The 26,930-nt window shown below is 33.8% G+C and overlaps 1 protein-coding gene across 3 annotated transcripts in view; it reads right to left on the bottom strand.

Moving 5' to 3' along the window:
- Positions 1-19,836, bottom strand: part of CDH18 (cadherin 18) — an 822,825-nt gene extending 802,989 nt beyond the window's left edge. For all 3 annotated transcript variants that reach the window (XM_054578303.1, XM_054578308.1, XM_054578309.1), the window contains exon 1: positions 19,617-19,836. The gene's annotated coding sequence lies outside the window, so the exon portion shown is untranslated. The remainder of the gene's footprint in view (positions 1-19,616) is intronic.
- Between the last annotated feature and the right edge of the window lie 7,094 nt (positions 19,837-26,930).

Genomic DNA, 26,930 nt, shown 5'->3' with positions numbered 1-26,930 from the left:
TACAGGTTAGAATTTGAAAGAAAATAAATCCAAATAATGTCAGCTAACAATTAATTGCTTCAAGAGACTGAAGAGCAAAATCTGATAGTAAAGGAAATGAAAATTTTATATCATAATAGTTACATAAAAACATAGTGAGGATATATCTGTTAGCAGCAACAGATGTAAAGAAAACTCGGAGATTGTCATTGTCAATAAATTCAATAAATTGCTTAATAACTAAAAAAATGATATATGTTTTCATTAACAAAAGTATTATATTTAAAATTAGGGAGAGGTTACATCCTTAATCTTTCACTGACAAGGCCATACCTGAGCCATTGTGTTCAGTTCTAGGCACAATATTTTAAAAGTACCATACAAAAGAAGGTTAAAACATTTAAAGGAGAGTGATTTGATAGGGAATATTTACATGAAGATAGTTCAAACAAATGAGGAAATCACATAAACCATGAAGCATTAGACCTTTGCTGCATGGACCTGGGGAATATTCTAAGGCCAAGGATTGGAAATTACTGAGACAGAGACTTTGGTTTGATATAAATAGTTTCTTAACAATCAGACATGCTTTACTCAGTTTCCAATGACTTGAGCTGTTTAAAGAAAAGAAAGGATTATCACTTGGTAGAAGATTTGACACATTTACAACTTAGGGAAAAGAGAAGAAAATATAGATAGATAGATGATAGATGGATAGATGATAGGTGGGAGGATAGATAGATAGACAGACATAAAATACAAATGCCTTCTAAGGAAATTATATTTGGCTTTATGGAAGACTTTTTGGCTTTCTGAAAGGCGTTGCATATTAGGCCAAGCTTGCAAGGAGTAGTAATAAGGAAGGAACAGCTCCAAGCTACAAAGTGGAAAGAACATGACATTCTTATAAATAAATTGGGAAGTAAGGTTTGAGATAGAGAATGCATAGAAAAAAAGGTAAGAACAGCCTCTGAGCCACCGTAAACCCAGGTACTACATGTAGTGAAAGGGCCAGAGTAAAATCTCTGGTGGTTTGGTGATTGAAAACAGTACAGACAGAAACACCTGTGATTCAATGCTTAGTTTGTAGTGTTCCTGCAATGTATTATTCATTTCATCTCCAATCTCCCCTCAAGTTTGGATTAAATATTACTATCCCCACAACATGACATTAAAGACTGTTGTTACATTTGTATTATAATTGTGAAATCTGTGAAGGAGCTGTGTATATCTCAAAAAGATAAAAATTGAGGGCCAGAGAGATTTTTCATGAACTGAAAGGATCTCTAAGAATTCATAGAACTCCTAGAGAAGTCACTGGGTCTCTCATTGCTTTAAACTGTGGAAAGTGGGCTGATTTCAAATAAAATCAACTTAATAGGAAGCAGGAAATCTCAGCTGACATCTGCTTTATATATAGTCCATCTGTTTTGCCTGTTACGGCCTTATTGGACTACATTAGCCCTAAGTGATCTCTCTCCTCTCTAAACTCAATCACTTAACATACATCATGCACTAATTTGGGTTGCACTTTGCTGAGCACTCATTTAATTAGGGCTGTGTTATTTGCATTTGCACATGCTTATATTAGGTCTCCAAAATATTGAGGGACTGCAAAAGAACAGGGTCCATTTTATAAAACACTTTGACTTTACATAGTAACACCTCAGGCCTTGACTATGTAGTCACTGAACAAATACTTGAGTTGATGAACTGCTACATGAACTGCCTGAAACATTGGTTATGGGCATATTTGATTAATAACTACAAAGAAATAAAAATTCCACCTTCCTGTCTGAGAAGTCACACACAATTGTGCCTAAAAGTAAAATTATTTTGTAATGTAAAATTTAAAAAAAACAGGATTGTCTTAACATGTAGGGTTTTTATGCAGAAAAATCATGTAATTCTGGTTTTATTTTTCTCTAGTCAAACTTAAGAAAATTATTTGTTAGCCAACAGCTAATTACAATTTGATAACACCCCATCTCCAGTGTTAATATAAAGATTAAGTCAGATCATACATCTAAGCAGTTAGTATTGTGTCACATTCTCTGAATTCCAAATGTTAACCATTGCTAATCAATAATAGGTGTCATTATTGTGGTTAAAGTATACCAAGTTATTTAATTTATACATCAGTTTTGAAATGTATTGAATACAATCTAGCAATCTCTTAAAATAGTTTAAAATGCTAGTTTCAGAAATTATACATTGTTTATGAAAACTAGCAGTGAATATCATGTCATTACTTGCTCATCCTGTAGTAATTAGAAACATAAGCTTTCATGCTGAGAGACCTATATTCAAGTTTTTAATTGACCCAGCTACGAGCTCTACAGCTTTGAAAACATTATTAACCTTATTATCAACCCAGCTTCAATAAATGTGACTAAATATATTCTCCGCTTCACAGCTTCTTGTGAAGGTTAAATGAGGTAGTATAAATAGGGCATGTGGCTCATGGCACTTAGTATGCACTCAAGAGACAGTTATGATTTTAAGTATTAATAATGTCATTTTTAATACTGCTTACAAACATATCAGATTTTCTTAGTTTGATATAACAGGAAAATTTCACATAGACATATGAAGGATATTAATAGTGATATTGGATTCAAATCTGGTAATATGAAAATTAAAAAATCAGTCTAAATACTTAAAAGGTCAAGGTTTAAAGGCTTTCTGCATAGTTTGCTATCTAACCGCTAATATCCCTAATCAAGGAAGAAAACATTTAAAAGTTTGCAGCATGCATTCTCCAAAGGTAGTAAAATTAATCAGGGACATGTGCAAGTTGCTGATTCATTTAATTATACGTTACTACCTATAGTGCAAAATTCCCCTGCTAGGTCTATTGCCTAAAGGAGTTTTGGTTGATTCATCACCTCTTTCACTCAGAGGGTTGATCATTGTAAATGACTCTATTGACCCGTGTCTTGGTTCAGCATCATATGCTCCAGTGAACCAAGCAATAAACAGCTGCTAAGAGCAGGTGAGAAGTCATCACGGAAAATTCAAGGACTGAATCAGCACTCTCTCTGCCATTAGACTCCAGTGCTGTCACAGATTTCTGAATTTCTTGTTTGAGAGGCGTGATTTTTAAAGGAACTTGCCCTAGAAAAATACATCTTCCTATGGCGTTTCATGTCTTTTAGCTAGTCATTGAGGGAACTTTATTTTCAGAATCTGTATTCCAAATTCCTGGATCCATAGCTCTAGCTGTACTGCATCTTTAATGGCTTACTAAAGGTCAGTGGAAACCTGAACCCAAATACAATTAGATAAATACAACATGTAACATTTATGAATTGAAATACCACTTTAGGAATCATCTGATGATTTTAAACACTGCATAACAAAAGAAGAAATATCTATTAAAAATAGAGTTAAAGCTAATTTAACAGAGAGATTAAAGCAGAGACCTCGGTTGCTACCAGCTCCTTTCACCAGGAAGAAATATTTTACCCCATTTAGAAATAGCCTGATCTTTCAAACATGTCTTCTGTTTTGAGTTTGCTATTTAAAAAAATGTATCTCCTCCATTAGACTAAGAGTAGAATGGATTAGGAATTAAGTTTTCTTGTTGTTAAAGGTATATAATGAATGTTAAGTCAGTAAATGAACTAAAGAATAAATTCTAAAATTATTTTTATTGTCAAAAAATAAGAAGGAAATATTTACGAAAGACATATCCGCTAAAGGACTGTTATCCAAAATATACAAAGCACTCTTAAAACTCAACAACTAGGAAGCAAACAATCTCACTTAAAAATGGGCCAAACACTTAAGGCACTTCACTAAAGAAAATATACAAATGTTAATAAGATTATAAAAATGATCCACACATCATATATTATTATGGAAATGCAAATTAAAACAAGAAGATATAAATATTTAAAAAGAAGAAAATATCACAACATGCCTATTAAAAAGGCCAAAGTCCAGAAAATTGAAAACACCAAATTCTATCGAGGATGTGGAACAACAAGAACTCCCATCCACTGCTGGTGGGAGTTCAGAATGGTATGGCCATTTGGAGGACAATTTGGTGATTTCTTACAAAACTAACTACTCTCACCATATAATACAACAAATGAATTGAAAAAGTATGCCTACGTATAAACTTACACACAGATGTTTATAGGAGTTTTATTCATAACTCCCAACCAAGATATCCTTCACCTACTGAAGGAATAAACAAATCGTGGTGCATCCAGAAATTGAAATTATTTAGTACTAAAACAAATGGTTTAAGAGGTCATAAAAGACATGGAAAAATCTTAAATGCAAATTACTAGTGAAATAAGCCAGTCTGAAAAGGCTACCCACTGTATAATTCCAACTATATGACATTTTTGAAAAGGCAAAACTATGGAGACAGTAAAAATATCAATGGTTGCTAAGGGTAGGGGGGAGGAAGGAATTGATAGTGGAATACAAAGAATGTAAAAGAAAAAGACGTAGTAAAAGGTGATTCCCTTAATCTAAATAATTCCAGGTTCATAGATGACAGGTTAATATATACAGCTTATTTATTCATTCTTACCTTGTAATATTTTTTTAAGATTTTATTTATTTATTTTTAGAGAGAGTGGAAGGGAGGAAGAAAGAGAAAGAGAGAAATATCAATGTGTGGTTGCTTCTTTTCTGTCCCCAACCAAGGACCTGGCCCGCAACCCAGGCACATACCCTGACTGGGAATCAAACGAGCAACTCCTTGCTTGGCACACTGGCACTCAATCCAGTGAGCCACGTCATCCAGGGCCACATCAACCAGGGCTATTTTGTAATATTTTTATTACCAACTTATTTCAGTTATCAAAAGTCTGTCATTTTCTCAAAAAGTTCAGAACAAAAAGATATCACATTTATTTGAAAATATCAACTCTATATTATGCTAAGACCTATATGATAAGTCTCAGATCACAGTCTATCATATACAAAAGGAGAGACAATGATTTTTTACAATATCCAAAGGTTTTATGGTAAAAAATTTAGAGTATGTTAATTATAAAATTCATAGATAAAAGACACTCATATAAAAACTAGAGAGCTATAATAGAAAATAGGTAACCTACATTGAACATTCACAAATCCAAAGGGTAAAGAAATTTGGAGGAAATTGATTTTTCACTCAAAATAGTTAATATATAAAATAAATTCTTGAAGGATAAACAGAATTTAGTGTCAATAATTTTAAAACTGCTTGAGGACAAGGAGAAACACAACTTACCACACAAGGAATACTGGATGTTGTTTTGTAATAATGCCTGAGGAAACTTCTTAAAATCAGTTTGGAAGAATATTTGAGGAAGTACTTTAAAGTAGTCTTATATAACTCAGTTATTAAACAAAATGTGAAACAAGATTATTAATTAACATTTCAATAATATGAACTGTATAAAGACATGATTACTATAATTTAAGTCAGAATACTTTATTTAAAAATATTGAAAGACATACTAGTACAACCTAATAAAAATAATATAATTAGGCTTAAATCATAGAGTAACTAATTTTGTTTGGTACTTTTTAATTTTTATAATGCCTATGAATCCCTTGGTGATATTGTGAAAATACAAATATTAGTTCAGTTGACTCGGGTATTTCTACCATTATTAACAAGTTCCTAGTTAATGTCAATTCTGTTGGCACATAGATCTAGGTAATACTTTGAGTAACAAGTTTTTACCATGATATGCTAACTACTCTAACCCAGAATACTATTTTCTTCAACACATGAAAAACCTAACCATAAAAGTGGCAAGGTCTGACTACACACTAAGTGGATCATTAGAACAGCACTTATTAGCATGAGAGCAAAAATGCATATGACTCTGCCATTAATAATAAGTTTTTATTTTCCCAGTACCACACAGATGAAAAATAGGGGGCAGGGCAGAATAGGTAAAAGCATATTGTGTCAGCAGGAAATGTTTTCTCATGTTAAGTTTGTAGGAGCGCATATATAAAGGTATCATCGAAACATGTTAACATACAAAATTTACAAGTTAAAATATGACACACATTTTCTTTCCATGGTGCTTTTAGAGTTTGGAATACTGTTTCAATCTTTAGCTGAATAGATCTATTATTGGCATATAATATCTAGTCTACAATGTGTCTTTAACATTCTTCCATTTAATTTGATAATAAATTCAATCTGATTTTTAATAAATAAATAAAAATAAAAGAGGAAATGACTTAAATGCTAGTGAGTATTTTTGTAATTAGTCTTTACTGGATTTGAATATCTTTTGCTGATGCAGTTCTGCTACCCAGTCACAAGTTTAAATTGAACAGCTGGTTGTGACAGATCTAAAGCGTGCTTAGTATGCATAAAAACTAACTGGTATGTTGAGGAAGTTCTATTCCTTTAGGCAACTCACTTATTTATTTTAGTTCTGTACAGTTGTGGTCCCAGCAGAGCTCCTTAAACCCTTGTTATTAACCAAAACAAATGAGACTCTCACCTAACTCAGACTTAAATTTAAAATGAGAGAAGCCAGTAGAAAAGCCTATTTCCACTTATTTGCCCAACATTCTCCAATTATAAAAAAGGCCCAAAGTATGTGCATTTTATTATAATTATTAACATTTATAACTACATATACTTTTGAGCAAATCAAATAGTTAATTTCATGGATTAATAACATTTAAAGATTATCATCCAAAAAGTCCATATTCCTTAGCATAGTGCATATACTCTGGTAATCTGTTTACCTGTCTGTTTCTCTACAGATTATAGTCCTCATAAAGACACTGCACTCCACCATACTGGTTTACATGCACTTTTTCCAGCCCCCCACGGTTATTCTGAATATCCTTCTTCTCCCCACAATTCTTCTGAGTGCATTTTTCATTATTTTAGAGACAACATAAATATCAAGTTCTCTGGCATCCCTTCTTAGAATTCACAAATAGAAAAGTAACTAATTTCTTCATTGCCTCCCTCATTTTCCACAGTGTCTTGCATTTAAAAAAAGGGCAATTTACATACCGTATTATGTTTGCTATTTTGGAGGGGAAATTTCTCCAAAACTTTCGCTTGGTTCTTCCTCTCCCACCCATATCTTTACTTTAAGGGATAGAAATCTAATTCAAGAATGTTACCATTAGCCAATTAATTCTTATATTAAGTATACTTTCATGAATTAAGGAAAGAACCATAGAGTGTGGTAACAAAATAACTGAGCCCACTGTGATTCAAAGCTAGTTCAAAACTCCATATATTGAGCCTGACCACCATAATCTTTTACTTTGGTAGGTCACTGGTATTCTGAGTCACCAGAAATGATCATTTCTTTAAAGCCAGTGAATAATTTATCAGGAATTAATTTTTTTTCCACCTTCCATGTATGGTCACTCTAGTTAGTAATGATAGGTTCCTTTAAAGAAGGTGTGAAGGAAATTTTAAAGTGTATGCTTGATGCAGTGTGGCTGATGTTTATTTAAGTGAACCCAACATTTCAGTCAATCAAGCTGTTACAGATACGTGCATTGACCTTGTTTTGGGAACTGGGTCTAAGGTCCTGCATGACTCTACATAATGAAAATTCAAGTCATATTTCTTGGCACAGACATTAAATGGATTGTTGCTGCTGTATATTGAGTAAAATCTTAGTGGAAACAGCATGATATATTGGCTAACAGCAAAGATCCCTGCCATTAGAAACCTCATGATTGGTAATTCATTCCTGCTCTTTGTACTGTATACCGCCTTAGCCTTGGTAATAATCTTCTTGGCTCCTAATACTCTGGAATCTCTCCACCTGATATAGGGAGCGCAACACAATGGTGACAAATCGAGACTGAATGGTAACATCTCCAACACCACAAAACATTTTAAGTGGAACTGGGAACATCCAGTGCCCTCACCTATTTGTTTCTCAGTGCATTCATGAGGAGGGTATCCTCTGAAAATCTCAGCTGAGAGTGAGGTGAAGACAGTAGGGAGGCAGTTTGAGCATAATGAATCTGATTGCTCTAGGCTTTACATTCTTCTATTTTATGACAAACAAGTTAATGGCCTTCCAAACTCTTTGAATGTAGATCACTGTTGAATACACATTTCAGTCAAGTTAAATAAAAAAAATTTAGTGCTACTTTCAGATATGCACTCAAACCTATTAAATATAGATTCCCTGTCAGATGTACCTTTATCAATAAATTCAGCCCAACCTAATATTGCATTTTGCTATCTATTGTCTTTGAATATAATACCTCACATATGTTGCTGGTATCAATGAGCAAAATCTTGCAATTATTTTGAAGTATAAATTACTTCCTTTTACCCCAGATTTTCTATGTATTCTTCTACAGCATGCTGAGTTCTAGAAGAGCCCTGATTCTAATTATGAGTCGGGAGATAAGCAAGGGGATGTGATTTGAAGAAAATGGGCAAGCCTGGCAGGGCAGGTCTATCCACTGAATTAGTATGAGGTCCTCGAGCAAGGGCAGTCAGTCTATCAGACTGAGGGGGAAAAAGCCTTCTGCTTTTGAGAGAGGCTTAGAAAAATGCAGAAAATCAAATTTCTTGACTTAATTTAAATCCACTCATAGTTTTTGAAGTTGTATGATTTTCTTGCAATGATTTGATTTAACAGCTTAAAGTCATGAGCTTCTGCGTGTGGTATGTTTGTTTCATTGTTTTGCCTGGAAACTTCAAAGTTCAGTGAAAATAAGTAGTCTATCTTACAGCCTTGCAATCACCATTATGAAAAAATTAATGAATGGCATTTACAACTTGGCTTCTGGATCTTTGCTTTAATAGACTCTTTATCACAAGTAAACATGGTTCACTATTTGATTAATTTGGAAGCCACTTCATGCTACACATTACTCAAATCCTATTTACCATTAATAAATATTTCAGGGCTGTACTCATGGCCAAAGACATGATCAAACTGTTACCAGAGAAAGGCTGGGACCAAGGCAGGTCTGCCCTGGCACAGTGTGGAAATAGGTTCTCTTGGGGACGTGAGAAAAGAATTTCAGGGACAGTCACAAAGGAATTTAATTGATAGTGGGAAGACTTATTAGGGTCCTCTTGAAAAGGCAACTGGTGCTCAACCAGGCACTTCCTTGCCAGGTCTAGAAGGAGAAGCTGGTTGACATTGTCAAATCTGCCCCGAGATACATCACAGCCAAGGTGGTTCAGATCCTTCTCACTGCTGAAGAAATCTAGCTCATGGGGCCGCAGGCCTGCACTTTTCCCTACAAAGCCCAGGAGAAGGGTCAGGGCCTAAAGCTTCTGTGCCATTACCCTGGCTTCCAAGGATGCAGTAGTCTACTAGCTTCGTTTCTGTTCCCATTGTGCCCACAATAAGCACTGTGCTTCTGCCTGCAGGGGGGCCAAAGAGAGAGTAGGGCCTTTGCTAAGCTTCCCTATCTTTCCATGGGCTTGGGAGAGAGCAGGCTTTCTTTCAAACTATTTAATCTATTTCCTGGCTTTTCATAGGCTTAAATCCTTATCCTGTCCAGCCTTTTCCCCACATTTTTCCAGGTGTGTCTCATCCCCTTTATGATCACCATCTTGGCTTCTACTGAGCTCTTCTGTGCCATTTCTCTATACCCAATTTGGAGGGCAATCTCCCCAGAGTGACTGTAAACCTTAATCAGGTTTAATCAGATATCTACTTTTTATTGGTTTGTTCCCTTCCTTTTGATTAATATTTAACTGCCAACTATAACAATACCAATCCCCTGGTCTCAGCATTGGATCCCACCCCTTTTGGTATCAGTTCTTCCAGTATCAGCTTTAAGTACCAACTCTTTGTTCAGACAATATTCCATCAGGAAAACAGAAACCACTATAGTTATTTCAACAGAAAGTTGGATAAATACCTGGGAAGACTGAACATACAAAAAACAGACAGTGGGATAAAAAATCTGGAAAGAAATGCTGGGAGCAGTTATCACCCTTAGGGTTAGGAGAACAAAGAATTTCTTGGCTCTTTTCCTATGAGCTTTCATATTCAAATAAATGCTTTTAAAAACAGTGGCACAAGCAAAGCTTTAATTTACACTTCTGTCTTAAGGTATTTTTCCCACCTTCTTTTTTTAAACAAAGGAGTTTGAAATATTTCGTTTTCTAAGGACAGTTGCTCATTAAGGACAGAGAGCCTAAAAGATAGAGAAGGGGTCCCCTGGCGTGAGGACAAGGGCATCACTTGCCTCAGTGCTATGAGCAGTGAGGGGCACAGTGAGTCCAGTCCTGTGAGGGCTGAAGTGGCTGCTAACAGGAAACAAATTCTAGTTCAATCAATTGCTGCTGCTGAGGTGAAGAACACTGAGGTAATGCAAACAACCAAAAAAACTCCCCAAAAACAAAAAGGTCTTTTTCCATCATCCTGCGTTCTACGTTCTACCTACCTTACTATTTCATTGTAAAAGAAACAAGCTGGTGAAGGAGAAATGTTTCAACAGCCTCCCTCTATTTTAGAGGATGGAGGGGACTGTTTGGAGTTAAAAAAAAAAAAACCAAAAACAAAACAAAAAAAAAACCCAATATCTTAATTGGAGGCATGACTTTATTCTTTGTGCCCTAGACTGGGAACCACTAATCTATTCTTTTTTATTCATCTTTGGAGTCACTTCAATAGTTCAGAATAAAATTTCATACCTATGGGCTGCCCAGAAAATGTTTCTTAAATGATTGAAGGGCTGATAGGAGGAAGCCATGTTAGGTCAGTTTTTCAAGCACTGTGGGTTATTCAGAAGCATTTAATGTAAATATAATGCCTGCTGTTGTTTTCATGCCTGTGATTATGTCAGTCATGAGTCTAAGGTTTTTAAGCTGTATGAGCTCATTGAAACCTTGTATCATCTCTGTACGATAAGTAACATTATTTTCTTTTTGATAAAATGGATGAAACTCAGGCTTACAAATGTTTAAAAACAAACAACAACAAAAAACATCGTCGCCATTCCCTCACCAGAAAACAAAACAAAACAAAAAACAAAAAAACCTTCTCTAAGGAAAATTCTAGAGGCAATATAACAAAACGTTTTTAAAAATATCCTTCAGAGGAAGAAAGAATTGAGGTTGACATTTAACTCTCCATTCTCTTTTCCCCTCTATCAAATAAATTTCAAAATCGGACTTCAGAGATGTTTTTTGGAAAACTTCTAATATTCTCAGTGATAATTTTGCTGCTATAGGTCAAAGTGCTCTGTTCTCGGTAGATTTAAGAAACAGTTTGTCAAGCAGTATTTCTAGCAATGAATTGTTCAGTTTCCCAGTTCCAGCCAAAAAGTTAAAGTTATATTGATTTATGACAGAAACATTCAATAACTAGATGGTATAAATTATACCCTGGGTACTTCTACCAACCAACAAATATATTTTATAAAAAATAATATTAAAAGTAACATATAAATTATTAAATAAATGTCAAGAAAGAACATTTCAGAATATAAGTCAATTTATAAGAAATAAGCATGCCAATGTTCATATTACACACAGAGAAGGGGACAAAGAAAGAAAACAATGGAACTTTAAATACTTTACCAATGTGGTATTTTGCAGGGCCTCTAAACATATGCAGAGAGTGGTGGTTTGATTTATGCTTCAGATACACCATTATTTCTGCATTTTTTCAGGAGACTTTCCAAATTTACTTAGTTTGTTAGTAAAATAGCTCAACCCTTTGGCTCTTATTTCAGCCTCTTTTAAATAAAAATCAATGACCCTATAGGGAGCATAAAAAATCTCCACCTTGTATTTTCTGCTTTAAAATGCTTTCTTTTACCAAATACTTCAAATTTTGTTTTGTGAGAGATAATTGTAATATATACTGCATAATGACCCTGTATTCACCCATAGCACTTTCCATCATTGAACAACATATACATATTAGCTTACCTGGCGCAATACAACTGTATGTTTTTCCATTAAATGGACAAGAAAGCAGGTGTGGAGCCTGTAAGTGGCTTGGCTATGAGTTGTCTGTGTACCTACTTTATGTAAGAATTGGAACACAAGACTTTTCACCAACTCTAACTCCACTCTTTTAAATAACACTAAGGGGGTAACATAAAAGGAAATTGGAGATATGAAAAATTTGCAAAAAATATTACATATTTTATATTAATAAGAATCATTGTTTTGATTTATTCCTTCAACTAATATGTATTAATAATTAGCATAAACATCTATTACATTTTGAGGACTCAAAAAATAATCGTGAAACATCTTCTTTTCTTTTCTGAATTATATAGTTTCAATAGAAATATGCAATAGAGACATAGTAAATGCGTCCTTAATAATGCATGGTCTTATGTGATTAGCAGTAGAATAACTCTCAATAAAGATTGGTAGAAAGCTTGATAATGTTTGAAATAGTAGAGAAGATAAAGAAACAGAATGATTATTATAAGCCGAAACTGAGAGCAGAGGTAAAGGACTTTTGGTGATAGAAAAAATACAGCTTAGCTTGAGCTAAGAGTAATCAGCAATGTTATCAGAATTTTGGTCAAGGCCAGATTATGAGGAATCTCTATCTGCCTAAGGATTTTGGATTTTCTCTTATAAGCAATATAATGCCAGATATTTCTATCCCCAGAGAAATATGGCTAGAAAGTGCAATATGAAACTGAACATATTAAATTAGGTCCCTTAATTCAATTGTAGTGATTTAAAATAGAAAATTATTGTTAATATAAAATAATTGACAAGTGTGTGATTGAATTATTTGATTGCTTTAATTTATATACTCATTCTGCCAGAGACCTATATTGTGAATAGTAAATGTATGTTACAAGTAATGGACTACCTAGCCCTTCCTCCCCACACACACATCCTGTCCTGCAAAGGGGAAATAAAAAAAACAATTTGTCAAGAAAACAATGCCAATTGATTCTGGACGTGTTTCCTGAATATGTGTGATGTGCCTTAGAATTATTCTCAACACGAAACAAGCAGCTATTACCAATCAAAAGCATGTGCCAGAAACAAGATATATTACACATTTATTAGAATGACTAACTTCCAAAACACTGTCACCAGATTTCAGCGTGGCTGTAGAACAACAGGGACTCATTCGTTGTTGGTGGAAATGTGAATTGGTACAGGCACCTTGGAAAACAAATTGATAGTTTTTTTACTAAACTAAACACACTCTTACCACATGAGTAATCAATTAAATCCATTAATATTCACCCAAATAACCTAAAAATTTATGTTCACACAAAAACCTGCACATGGATGTTTGTAACAGTTTTATTGGTAATTGCCAAAACTTGGAAGCAAACAAGATTTCCCTGAGTTAATAAATTTTTTTAAAAATTGCGGTACATCTATACAACAGAATATTATTCAGCAATAAAAATAAATGATCTTACCAAGTCACAAAAGAAGATGTGGAAGAACTTGAAATGTATATTGCTAAGTGAAACAAGCCAATCTGAAAAGACTGCATAATATGATTCTACCTATATCAGGTTCATATAAAGGCAAAACAATGGAGACATTAAAAAGAAAGAAAGAAAACAGGTTCTTGAAGATGGAGGGAAGAAAACTTATTCAAGTGGAATTAAGAGGAATTTTAAAGTAGTGAAAAAGCTGTTCTGTAATGTATGTAATTATAATTATGGATATATGTAATGATACATTTGTCAAAACTAAGAAAATACAATACAAACAGTGAACCCTAAACTATGGACGCTAGTTAATAATTAGATAACAGCCCATTCATCATAACAAATATATCACATTAACGCAAGATGTTAATAATTGGGGAAACTGGCAGAGTGGAGGAGATAGAGGTGAAGGAGTATGAGGTCTGTCCGGAAAAAGTCCAGCCATTGTTAAGATGATGAGAACAGTTTGCGTGACATCAATGTAACCTGGCAGCCAAGGAGAATGAACTTGGAATGCACGTGCATGAACAATGATGCCTTCCTTGTACTAGTCAGTGGGGACAGTAGATGCTGTTGAGTGAGCATGTGTACTAAGTGGCTGTCACATTCAAAATGTCTGAGTGATGAGAGCAATGAATCTTCATCAAATTTTTCATTAAGCTTGAACATTCCTCCCTAAAAATATTTGAATGGTTCATAAGGCTTTTAGGGATGATACAATGAGTGCAGCACAAATAAAATTGTGGCACAAACACTTCAAAGATAATTGGTAATCTCTTGAAAGTGATCCATGTTCTGAAAGGCCTGCAACAAGCAGAAGACCTGAGACTGTTGAACATGTATGGGCTGCAATCAACAAAGACTGGTGGCTGCCTGTTGTGAAAACTAGAAGCTTATCTGAGAATTCCAAAAACTACCATCTCTGAGGTTTTGACACAGGATCTTGGCATGAAACGTGTCGTGGCAAAATTCATTCCACAGCTTCTGCTACCAGAACAGAAGAAACATCGTGTTGCAGTTGCTAATGACACTGGAAGAACTGTGTGAGGTTCCAAGATGCCTACTTTGAAGGGGCCTGAAGTGTTATTGTCCTGTGTATGACGTTTCTTGTATCTTGCATCTTCTTCAGTAAAGGTCTTTATTTTTCATTATTATAAGGCTGGGTACCTTCTGGACAGACTTTGTATATGTAATTCTGTTTTTTTTTTTCTTCCCAATGTCAGTAAAACTAAAACTTATGCAAAATTTTAATTCTATTCTTTTAAAAATATAGACATCATAGCTGTTTAACATCCATCTGCCACACTTGCTCTAAAATGTTATTTGCTATGTCCAATGTTAAAATGTTCACTGCTGAATCTTCCACATCCTTTATTTTTGCCAAGCATGGGTGAGCGTAAGTTGAGATGAGTAACATTATATATCTAGTAACCAAGTATTAACACACATTCTTATTTCTCCTTATACCTTATCCAGCCAATGAACTAATAAATTGTATGTATTGTTCTAATACATGATTACAGAAGTTAGTCAGTAACCAAGTGCCCCATGCCTCTACTTTACTGGAGCTGAGTAAACAACAATGCTTAAGGATTCAGTTACATGACTCAAGACACAATTCTAATGAACAAGAACCAATACCCATTAGAAAAAGCATAATATAGACCAATCTAAGATCAGATTCTAATTAAAAAATAAACAACCTAGAAATAATCATCATGTCTATGTATGTGCATGTATCAGTGGTAGGGGAGGAATTAGATACAGTGAAGATAATTTGTTAAAGTTGGAACTGGAAAATATAGAACACAATTCATGTCACACAGTAAAGGTGACTTATTATGTTTTCATGTTATTCAAACTCTATAAAACAACTATGCTCCTACGTATACACCTTCTCACAAAGCCATGCACAGAATGTCACAAAAACCAACATGCTTAAATATAGTGCAATTTGTTTCATTGGGTAACAATGACAACTATCATATAAACACATGTATGCTTTCCAATTATTAGTATCAACTATCTCAATCCATTTGATTAAACTCAATAGGAAAGAGTTGCCTTGTTTCTTTTGAAAATCTTATATTAGCCTAACCATATTAGCAGTTACCCATACCAGTTACCAAATTTTCTAATTCCTATATCTCTATAGACCTTTCTCTCTATACCATGCGAGGTATAAAAATGTTCCAGGTAGGTGGTATTTCCACTTATTTATCATTATATAGAAAATATAAATATTTAACTTGGACTGTTATATTTATCATTTGGTTCTGGGCAAAATTTTGCAACATTAAAAAATTCATGTATGGTCACTGAATTTTCACTATTTTTTTTATTTTCCTGTTTAACCTCTTTTTCCATCTCTAGTGCTATTTTAACATAAAATACAATATCTCTTTAAATAATTTAGCATTCTTAATATACTTTATACTGATTAAATAAAATCTGTAGCACTTGTATTCCCACTCAAACCTTATTACTCAATAATTCATATTACCAAAACCTGATTTTGTGAGGAAGAACCATCAATTTGTACCAGGTAGACATGGGACAATCCCCACACAAATATACATATATTATTGATTATACATATATAATAGTTGCATTCAAAGTTTAGTCATAGCAAGGTATGCAAATTTTCAAACAAAAAATTAAAACACTTATATGTTTACTTTTTAAACACTAGCCTGTACCATTTTCACTTTCCCATTTCATTTGAGCAACTATTCTTTTACCCTGATAAGTCAATGTGCTACTCAACAAAGGATTAAAATTCCACAATTCATTGCTTAAGATCCCTCCCTTTCTCTCCCTTGCCCAAAAAATTTCTCTCAGAAGGTATATGGCACTTCTTTCTCATTCCATGGAGCCTGCATAGTTTGATGAAAAGCCTAAAGCCACTAAATAGATTGTCTTTGAATTCTGAATTTATTAAATGTTGACTAGTCTACAAACAAGTCCTGTAGAGTTGGGAGGAATGTGTTTTCATGTATGAAGAGTCTGTAGTACCATTCAAGATTCATGGCTTTCAAAATGGATACAGGCAACATGTCCCTTCCCCAGTAACCTACTTTTGCATCTCCTCTGTGTATTCCTGAAAACTTCTTATAATGTGATGAAGAAAAATAAATTGGAATTTAAAAATATATTTTATGGATAATGAAATTATCTTAGTATTTTCAGTCCGTCCATGTCTATGTTTTGTGCAACACAAGTAATATTCACTTCCACCTGCCTGTGGTTCTCTTCTCCTGGAAGCAAATTGCATGCAAGCCCAGAATCATCATTCTCTTTGTGCTGTTCAAAGATATTTGCAGACAACTGTGAAGGACATTTTTCTCCCTTCAGCTTTTTTCCTTATTTTAACATTTCTTATGATGCTAGTTGCAAAACTTATAATCTCTATATTTGCCTATGTCAGTCATTTGAATATTTCAAGCCAGTGTTATTTTAAAAATTATTGATATATAATACTTTTTTAAAGAGGATAACCTTAGAAACTAGAATAAATGTATTTTCCTGTACAAATAGGGAATTTTTGGTGACCTGAAATGTTTCTTTTTGTAGGGGTAGAGAAGGCTACTTCAAGCAGCATTTGCATGTTAAAAACTGGGAAAATACTTTAAGAAAGCTGTATAACCACTCGCAGTAGTTTGCTGAGTGAAACACAGGGAGAAAGAGCCCCCTAACGGTTCAGATATCTATAAAAACAGAAGAGGTTGCACTTCCTCAATTCTTGTTGCTTCACTGTGACTAACATGAGCAATAAGGAGAGACATCTGATCCTGTGGAAATGAATAGAAGGTTGAATAAAAGGTCAAATGAAGCTCTTTCAAAAATGCATAGAAAAGTGAGAACCCCTAAATTGAATTGACTAAGTAAGCTGCTGAATTTCAAAGTCTGATTGACGCTTGTATGTGTGAGTGTTAGGACTCTTGTTTTTCTTGTTGTGTGTGCTGAGGAGCATTGATTTAGAATGCAGGAGATACATTTATTACATAGTTTTTAAGTGTGAGGTATTATTTAAACGAGTTGCTTATTTCCCCCAATCTCTTACAGGGGTGATTACAGAATTTGTACGGTGACAAAAAAAGAGAATTGAAGTAATATTGACGGTAAGCTAAGAAGAATGTCAAAGTGCCAGAGGTACATAATTTAAGAAATTATTTTAAAATATTTTAAAGAAAAAACATACTTCTAGATAGAAAAAAAATAAGGATGGGTGTTTACGTCTATATATGCTAAAATATTATGTCTCTTAAAAAACACACAATACAATTGAAAAGTAGTTTTCTTTAATGTATATACCTTATACAACCAATAAGTAAGTGTTATAAGAAAACAGCATCATATAAATAGGATAGACACCCAAGAGTGTTGCAACAAAAATTACAGGATTTCAAATAACTTTGTGTGTTAAATTTAAAAATCACTAGATAAACTAGTTAAACCTTAATTATGTCCTTTGATCAGGAATGTTATATTGTCTGCATAAACAATAAAATGGAAGGATTAAAAACAAATTTTGGATACATTGAAAAAAAATTAGCATAGTTTAAATGATATAAGGAAATCAATAATTAAACAAGTTTATAATATATTTGCTGTGTGGATTTCATATAATATTGCTACTATATACATACATATATATACACACACACATTATATATATATATATATATACATATATATATATATATATATGGCCTACAGTGCCTACTACTTTCCTTAGTTAATAGTTTAGCATTAGTTTCTCAAACAAAATACTCAAAAGCCATACACTTAATTTTTTAAATGATTGAGTTCAAACACAAAAATTCAATATTTTCCAATATATATTTACATTCCTTTAAACAAACTATACTTTATAAAAGTTATAACAATAATAATTTTGTTTTATAGATATTATTATAAATGGAAATATCTAGATAGTTATAATATGTATATTATTAAGAAACGCTAAAATATTAATTCACATTTAAAAGAAAAAATTGTTACAACAAAGTGTGTTCTTCAAATATGTTTTTACTCCATCCCCAACAATAGTGAAACACACAGACAAATACAGCAACTCCGAATCTGTGACATTCCTAACTGCAGCAGCTATACTGGCTCAAGAGTACTGGCAATCATGTTCTTATTTAAAACATTGAGTAACATTTTAAACTGTTTTGCCAACTTATCACAGATGGCAGTATGATTTTTGATTAGAGAAGTGACTCAGGTAACTTTACTCAAAAGGACAATCAGAGAAGTTTTCGGGATAAAATATCCCTCTCCATTGATCCAAAAGCAAATAAATTAACATTAAGCATGTCACAAACCATTTTAGTCCCAGTAAAGGTGATATAAATTCTTTATGTCTGATATCACAATGTTGTCTCTTTAGCAAGTGACACCTGTCACCTATGAGCCTAAGGTCAATCAACTACATTAGTAATGTATTGCCCAAACCATCATTCCCATTCCATTCTATTGCTTTCTTAGGGAGAAAAACAAAAAAAAAACAAACAAAAAACAAAACAACCTTGCAGCAGAGAATTTAATATGTGCAAAGTCTCTACACATTCACAGGCACTTTACCAGCATGTAGCATCAATAACACTTAAAACAATTGATAAAACTGCAGTTCTAGCTATAAACTCTAGAATAGATTAACATCTCCAGTCTATTTCTTTGCCTTAGCTCAGTACTTTCTTATAACCAAATGCTACCCATCAATAACTTAGCCATAAGAAGATGGCAGTCTAGTGTTACATTATTTAAGACACATCATGTTTATGTTGCAGAGTTAAGATTGCAATCAAAAAACAGATTCATAAAAATATTAATCATGACAATCACTTAAAAACCCATAGCAGCTTCTATGTCTGCATGAAATATCGTAGTAGGCAATTAACAGAGCAATGTCCATTTCATGCTATGCTATTATTTCTCAAAGTTATTTAACAACTAAGAACAATATATGTGAACATATTTTAAGGTTGTCACCAAAAATGCTCTTTTTAGAAAGGACTTTATTTCTTTTCTTCATACAGCGTATTTGCTACATGAACTTATATTCAAGGGGTCATATTTTAAAAAACAAATATATATCTATATCCATATAAAGATGCATCAACACATTTTTAAATCCACATGCCTGTATATTACAATGAATTTAATACCTCATCGCAAACTCAGTTTTTAAACCATGCAAAGCTATAATGCATTTTACTCTGAATGACTAAAAAGGATCCAGAGATTAAAAAATGTATTCTCCTTACCTGAAGCATGAAACTGTTTCTGTTTAATTGTGGAACAAAGTGAGTCTGGAAGGAGGACTTGATTTTTGTTTCTTTTCAAAATCCTCTTTAATGATGCAGAAGTGAGATGAACTATTCCAAGGTGAAGTCTGTTATTTCTGGCTGATGCTTGGAGCTGACATCCTCTTGTAAAAGAAAAGGCACCTCAGTAAGTTGTTGACTGAGGGAGCTACGTAGGAAGCAAGATAATCGGCACCAGCAGTCACAGAGTGATGCTCTGGAACGTGCACCGCCTCCCTCCTCACCTGCGTTCTCCCTTCTCTGCTTTTCACCCTGACGCTGTCTCAGCTCTGAGTCTCAGCTCCTGCTGCTGCTGTATAATCAATCTAGCCTGTCTGAAGCTAATAGTCCTCTATTTAACCAGCCAATCAATAGCAAGGATTCCACTGCTAGTCCCAAGAGTCTTTTCCAAGAGAGGTACAAACAATAAGAGTTTTGCCAGCAGTTTAGTCAAGTATTTTTCATTATTTTATCTCCCTTTGATACAGGGCTTGAGAGAGCAGATGTTCAAAGCAAGCTTAGTGCTTTTGCAGATTTTTGTCCTTTAAAAAATGTAACCCTTCTTTATCTAGTTGATATTAATTAATAATTACATGCCTGTATTTCTATTCATCAAAAATTAAAATTACTACAGAGTGGCATGTATGATGAAAATCTTTCTAATTCACATATGTAGGAGAAATTCAAGAGCCAAATTGCAAAAGCTGACAGAGCTTTCTGCTAGTAACTGATGCTTTCAGTAGCCTGCATAGCTTGGATCAATTAAAGAATACACTATTATACTGATTGATGTTAAAAGTTGTTCATTTTATTCTAGAAAAAAGTAGTGATTTATATTTTTTTCTCTTAAGGAAAAAGTGGTGATGTATGTAGATATTTTTAATTAGAGCCTGAGTCAGCCTTCAGTGTATAAAATGTTTTTGTTCAACGTTGTAGCATAAATCTACAAAAGGGCCCTTCTGAATATACAAATAGAGCATTTCACACCTGATTCATCCCTTCAAGGTTAAGAATATTTTCTTCTTAAAGTCACATGTTCACTGGTCAACTGCTGGTAAACCACATTTTTTTTAAAGCACAAAGTATTGAAAATCATACTAGTTTTTCATTTTCCACATGCTTCCAGGGGAAGAGCATTTGACATTAACTTGGTAGCCATTCTCTCAAACTGTCCCCCAACCCAGAGGACAAGGAGAGACCCAAGAGGGAGACCACAGTAAATTGGTAGATGGCAGGTGTAATAAACAAGGGAACTTAAGAGGTTTGCCTTGAGCAGGCAAGATGGATAGATCTTCCCCCAACACATTCCCTCCTGAATATTAGAGGTTTAAGAAACCTTAATTGAGTCCTGTTACAGGTACCATCCAAATGGTCTCAACAACACAATGGTCTCTCAGGGCTGTAGTCTTGCTAACTCCCACTGTGGGAAAGATGGGCAGGACCTACACTCCAAAGACAAGGGGCATGGTAAGGAGCCTTAGATTGTCCAGGTCCAGCTCGACAGTCAACCTGCATCTCCTTGATAACTTCCTCCGACACTTAGCAAATCCTAGAAATGCAGTCTCTCTTAATTTCTAATTAGGAGATGGTTGCCAATCTCATTTTCACACTGCTTGGTCAATCAACCTTTTAGTTACTTTTTCTTCGTAATAATACATTACTGCACTCATTAAAGTAAATTGTATACGAATGTTTAACTACACCTCAATTTCTTGTTGAAATTAAATTCCAGTCCGTAGTCATTATAGTCTCAACTTTCAAAATTATATAATACAAATAAAAACTTGTAACATGTGTTAAAGTGTCTTGTAAAGATAGGAAAAGGCCATAAGGTATATATGGTTATGGAGTTACACTCAGTTAAAGTCCAAATTGCCAAGTGTTGTTATACTTATTAGAGGCTAAGTTCCTTGATTTAATTGACTCAGTTCAGCTAATATTTGTTGAGCAATTTTCTTTTTTGTATCAGATCTTGTACTCTCAGTAATAGAAAAGTAATTAGAAGAGAAAAAAGGCTTCTTTGTGTCCTTAGTATCTTCCATGTACTGCAGCAGCATTAGTCAATCTTCCAGGGGTTACAAGCTGGTGGTTTGAAAAGGAGTTCTTAAGTAAACAAAATATAAAGGAGAGTGATTAATGTTTTCTTTTTTTGCCAGTAGATCAAAGAACAACAAGTACTCAAATGTGAGATCGGACTACCTCCAGGACAACAGAAAGACCTTGCAGGAAATATGACATTTGCAATGATTTTTATCAACAAGAATAAAGAAAAAAGATTTTACAGGAAGAGGAAAAAAGCAACAGAGAGGAAAGGAATAACATCAAACTATGGATCAAAGGAAGTGAGATATGGAGAGAAGTGTTGAAAGAAAAGTAAGGTGGAATGAGTGACTGACACATAGTGACTGAAGGTCTGTATGACTGAAAAGAAGAGAATATTATGGAGGATCTTGGGTGCAAGGCTGAGAGTTAGTGGTTAGTTGGGAGCCTTCTAAATATTTTGTTAAACAGATAAGTAATGAAATTTGAACTGTGCTTTGGGAACATCAATCTAACAGAAGATTGTAGGTTATACTAAAAGGGACTTGAGTGAGAGTGAGGAACTCCAAGGTGAGCCAGTGTGCTAAGGGTAGGATTGAGCAGGACTGAACTAGGGTTGATAATTCTTCAAAAATAAAGTCTCTACATAACTCTGCAACCTTCTAAGGAGAGTGCAGCTTAGGAAGACTTTAAGTTTTCAGCTAAGATGGGTGATAAGATCAATGGAACATATTTTTTCTCCATTAGTTTTTGTTTCTCTTATAGATTCTATCTTTCCTTAATTATATATTACCTTTATGTGCAATTTCCTACAACAATGCAAGCTCCATGGAGAAAAAATGGATTTGTCCAACACTTTCTCCTTATATTTTTCAGAACTGTGTCTAATTTATATTAGTTATTCAGTAAATGGCAATAAAATAATATCCAGTTTGTGAGTGACTGATTACTCAGTATATGATACATTTTAAGCTAATGATTCTACAAACATCCTATTTAATAATTTATGTATATGCATTATTATATTTTACATCTAAACAAAGTGAAGCTTGAAGAAGTTAATTACTTTGTCCAATGATACACAACTAATAACTGTCTTAAAACCCGTATCCTTAACAGTGTTGAGTTTTCAGGAGTCAGCAGGTAATGTAATAGAAAATAATAACCCAGATACTTGATTTATGGATAATGTAATTAGAACAGGAGGAGGAGGCAAAATAAATCAAATTAAAACTAGAAGATCGAAGAGATGTACGTGAGAAATGAGGAGCTGAAGTTTTCAAGTTTAATAACCACTGTGGTCACATGCTGTAAAGAGCACTGTAAGGATACACTGTGAGAGGGGATAGTGAAAATGCGTGTGGAATGAGAATAGCTGCTGAGGGGAATCACAGTGGAGACCTTACTAAGTGGAAGGAAAAGGTTGGCTAAACTATTCTGAGATCCCAGCTGAGCCTGCAAACCATAAATTTCCAGTGCATCAATCTGTAAGATTGCACACATTTTCTGAGCTATGTATGCTCAGCAGCCTGAACGCCTGAGAGGTTGAAAGGATTAATAGAAAGAAAAGATTGGTTCCTTTTACAAGAAATTTGGCAGGAATGGGAAAAGAGAGAGAGGAGAAGAGGTGAGAGCAATGGAGAGAGTTTAATATCTTGTATAGTATACACACACACACACACACGTGTGCGCACACACAGCAGTTCACTGTGTGCGGGATCCCACATTTCCTATGGGATTCTTGATCTTTTTCCTAGGTATGAGGTTATATGATACTTGCCTCAATGTTCTTCCAGTACATTTTTCTCCTCAGACACTTTCGCTAGCAAGGCTAAGACATTTCTTCCCTAAATCCACATTGAACATCTTATTTCCTTTCCAGTTTGTTAGACAGCACTGTTTATATAACCAATATTTTCTGTCCCACAAGAGTATTGATTTTTCTCCTTCCTTTCTTCTCATTCATTCACAATTCCAATCACTACTTCAAACTTCTAGTCTCACTTTTTACATCTAGAAAGCTGTGATTTTTTTTACCCTTTATATGTATAATTCAGGACAAATTGGGAATATGGAGTGAACTCTTAAAGTATATTTGGAGAGATTCTTAATAAAATGAATATGATATCAATGGTACCATCTGCTCTAAGTTTTATAACATTTCATAACTGTTTATTAGGTAGGATAAGGAGCATCATTATTTGTTTCAATGCAGGCCATGTCCAACGGTAGAAAAATTTCACTGCAGAATTACTGTAATCTTCTCCAGGAAGCAAACTAAAATAAAACATCTAGGTAAACATGGCCTTTTGGAGAAAAATTATCCACATTTCTGTAAGATAACAACATGATATTTTCTTTTTCTATATAACAATGCACAGTCAAGAAGCATTTCCATAGATATTTAACGTTCTCACTGAAACCTATGATGTTTCTAATACCTGTGTACAATGCTGCAAATCAATCCATTTCAACATCAGATGTTTCTTTCTTCCAGGAGAGGGAAAGGCGAGAGATGGAAGAGCAGTACATGTTGAAGTAATTTGATGAAAACAGACTGCTGAAAACGAAGCAAAGCAATTGGAGATGCATGATGCACAGATTCACTGCAAAAACACATGCAAACCAATAACCAGATGCTTCAGCTGCTTTTAAAGCTGGTGTAAGCTGCAGCCTTTATACAATGCTCCTCTCTGGAATAATCTGGTCTAACTGCACTATGGTTCTTAGCACCATAAGTACCCCCAGTTGTATGCACCCTTTCTCAAAGTATCAGTATATATCCATCTGTTACCTCGACTCCAGATATGTAGAGAGAAGCTCTAAGCAGAGATCAGGCCATTATGTGGAAAGACCACCTGGCTTATATTCTTCTGAAAATTGTTTGAATTTTGTAGAAAATTCCCTGATTTCCCTGTTTGATTTCTGCTCCCTATTTGCCCTTATGATAGTCAAGAGTTTACATATTACTAGTATAAAGAGATTTTATGGCCAACTTTCTCCATTCCTATAACCAAAACTTATAAATTATGGTTTGGAGAAATTGTTGTGTCTCTTAGACTGAAACATTTAACAAGACTTTTGTAATCATATATCTGCTGTCTCTTACTTTACCAACTGCTTTTTATAGAAGGACAGCCCTGAGAACATAAAACTAAATTTTGCATTCCATTTTAATTTGATGTAGTAAGGAAAATCTGACATTTTGGTAATTATGCTATAGTCTATTAAAGAGGCTTTGGGAGTTTTTCTTATTCAGTTGAATCAAATGGCCTTTGACTTGGACTCTGTGTAATAGGGAGAGTAACTCAGGAAGAGGGGAAGATATTTTGTAAATAGTATTTTAATATTACACCAGGATTCTTGGCATTTAGAGCACCAATTCATTTCCTACCCCAATATACACCACAAACATTTTTACTGTGACTCATTATAATGTATTTTCATATATGCTTATTCTTAGCTGGATTATCAGTTGCAGACATTGTACTGATGGAAAATGCCACTGTCTTTTCCTTGTAACCCAAAACAATAGGGAATATAGCCAAGAATTCTGCTTCTGCTGTCCTCTCAAAAACAGATGCATTCATTCCCATGCTTGCTAGCAGATGTGATCTGCTCTGGTCACTAATCGTCTCACTTTGCTAATTTGATTGGCGGAAAAAAAGATACACAACAAATAAGTTAGCTGAAGGTAAACTAAAAAAATGAAAAATATAGCTTTCAAGATTATAACACCTGGGAAAGGAGTTTGAAAGGATGATTAATGTGACTTCCAGAGTAATTTATATATCAGTTATAGTCATCAATACTGTGAATTTTAAATAAATTTGGCTTGAATCCCCTATCCTACAATTCAGTAAAATTCAGTGGTTGCCCAAAAATTTGTTTATTCCTGGGGTTTAAATTACTTTGGAAAATTCTTATTTTGATATCTTGCGGCCATCAAATATCTCATCTTTTTCTTCAACCCATATCCAGAGAATTTCCCTTCCCTGAGCTGACCTAGAATTCAAAGTTTTAACCACCATGCATAACGCCTATGGTTGTGCTTTAAAGATTCTTCTGGTATTTTGGCATGGTGGGTGGATGTGTAATTAATTTAAATTAAATTTTGCTTCAGCCACCTCCACTATCAACAAATTATTTAATCTAGCTTTTCTTTCCTTCTCTGATGCCATGTTGCTCCTCCCACACTCCCCTCAGCTTTTTTTTTGGCTTACTCTTTACCCAACCAGACCTTCAAATCCCCACTCATTTGTTAATTATCACCATTTACCTATCATTTTGGATAACCATACATCATTCAGGATAAACTTAGAGGATCCTTTCTTAAAACAAGATCTTGTCCAAAACTAGACAGTTCTCTTCTTGAAAATAATTATGTAGCCATATATTAAAATAATGATATTCTCCCCAATATAGACATAATAGTCATATTTAACATTTTAATTTAATAATTCAAAAATCACTAATTGAGTCTTTGCCAAGTACTAATAATAATAATGCATACTTAGAAGATATCAAATATGAAACATAATTGTGGCTCAAAAATTGTTTACAATCTCTTCAGAGAGTTAAAGTACACATGAGGACAAGTAAATTTACAGGGATAGGTAGGATTAATGCAAAACAATATAAGGTTTAGAGATACTAGGTACTAGTAGATTTTAATGAAATAAAAATATAAAAATAAGAGTGAAAATAATAGTTTCCCTTTACCAAAAGAATATATTTACTTATTAATTGTGTAGTTATTTTCTGCTAAAGTATTAGTGAAGAAAATCTTTCTCCATAGATTGTTTGATATACACAAACCATATTTCAAAAGAGAAGAAAACTATTTTCAACAATAAATTAGTTGCATTTGATAGTTTTGATGATTTATAAACACATAATTACTTATAAATTACTTATAATCTTAAAAGCTCATACTACTTAGTAAATAATTGTGGATGAATACTCAAAAGATTAAACATATCGCGAATTGTCAAAATTTAAATTTAAATATTTAAATTCATATTTCTCAACATTTGATATAATTTCTAATTATTAATAGGTAACTGTGGATCCTTTCAACATTCCAGTTGCTTAAAATAGCTTATTTTTTTTATATAGAATTCTTTTGATCCATTATACGAGAAATGCTCACTTCATGTTTATAATATTCGCACTTCAAGCTCTAGGACATTGTTCATTTCACATTTGTATTTCCGCATTGTGACTAGCATTGAG

The sequence above is a fragment of the Pteronotus mesoamericanus genome, unplaced genomic scaffold, assembly GCF_021234165.1.
Source record: "Pteronotus mesoamericanus isolate MK-2021 breed Mesoamerican mustached bat unplaced genomic scaffold, CSHL_Meso_final contig_50, whole genome shotgun sequence".
NCBI lineage: Eukaryota > Metazoa > Chordata > Mammalia > Chiroptera > Mormoopidae > Pteronotus > Pteronotus mesoamericanus.
Note: the sequence above shows the minus strand (reverse complement) of the source record. Positions and strands in the feature narration are given on the sequence as shown.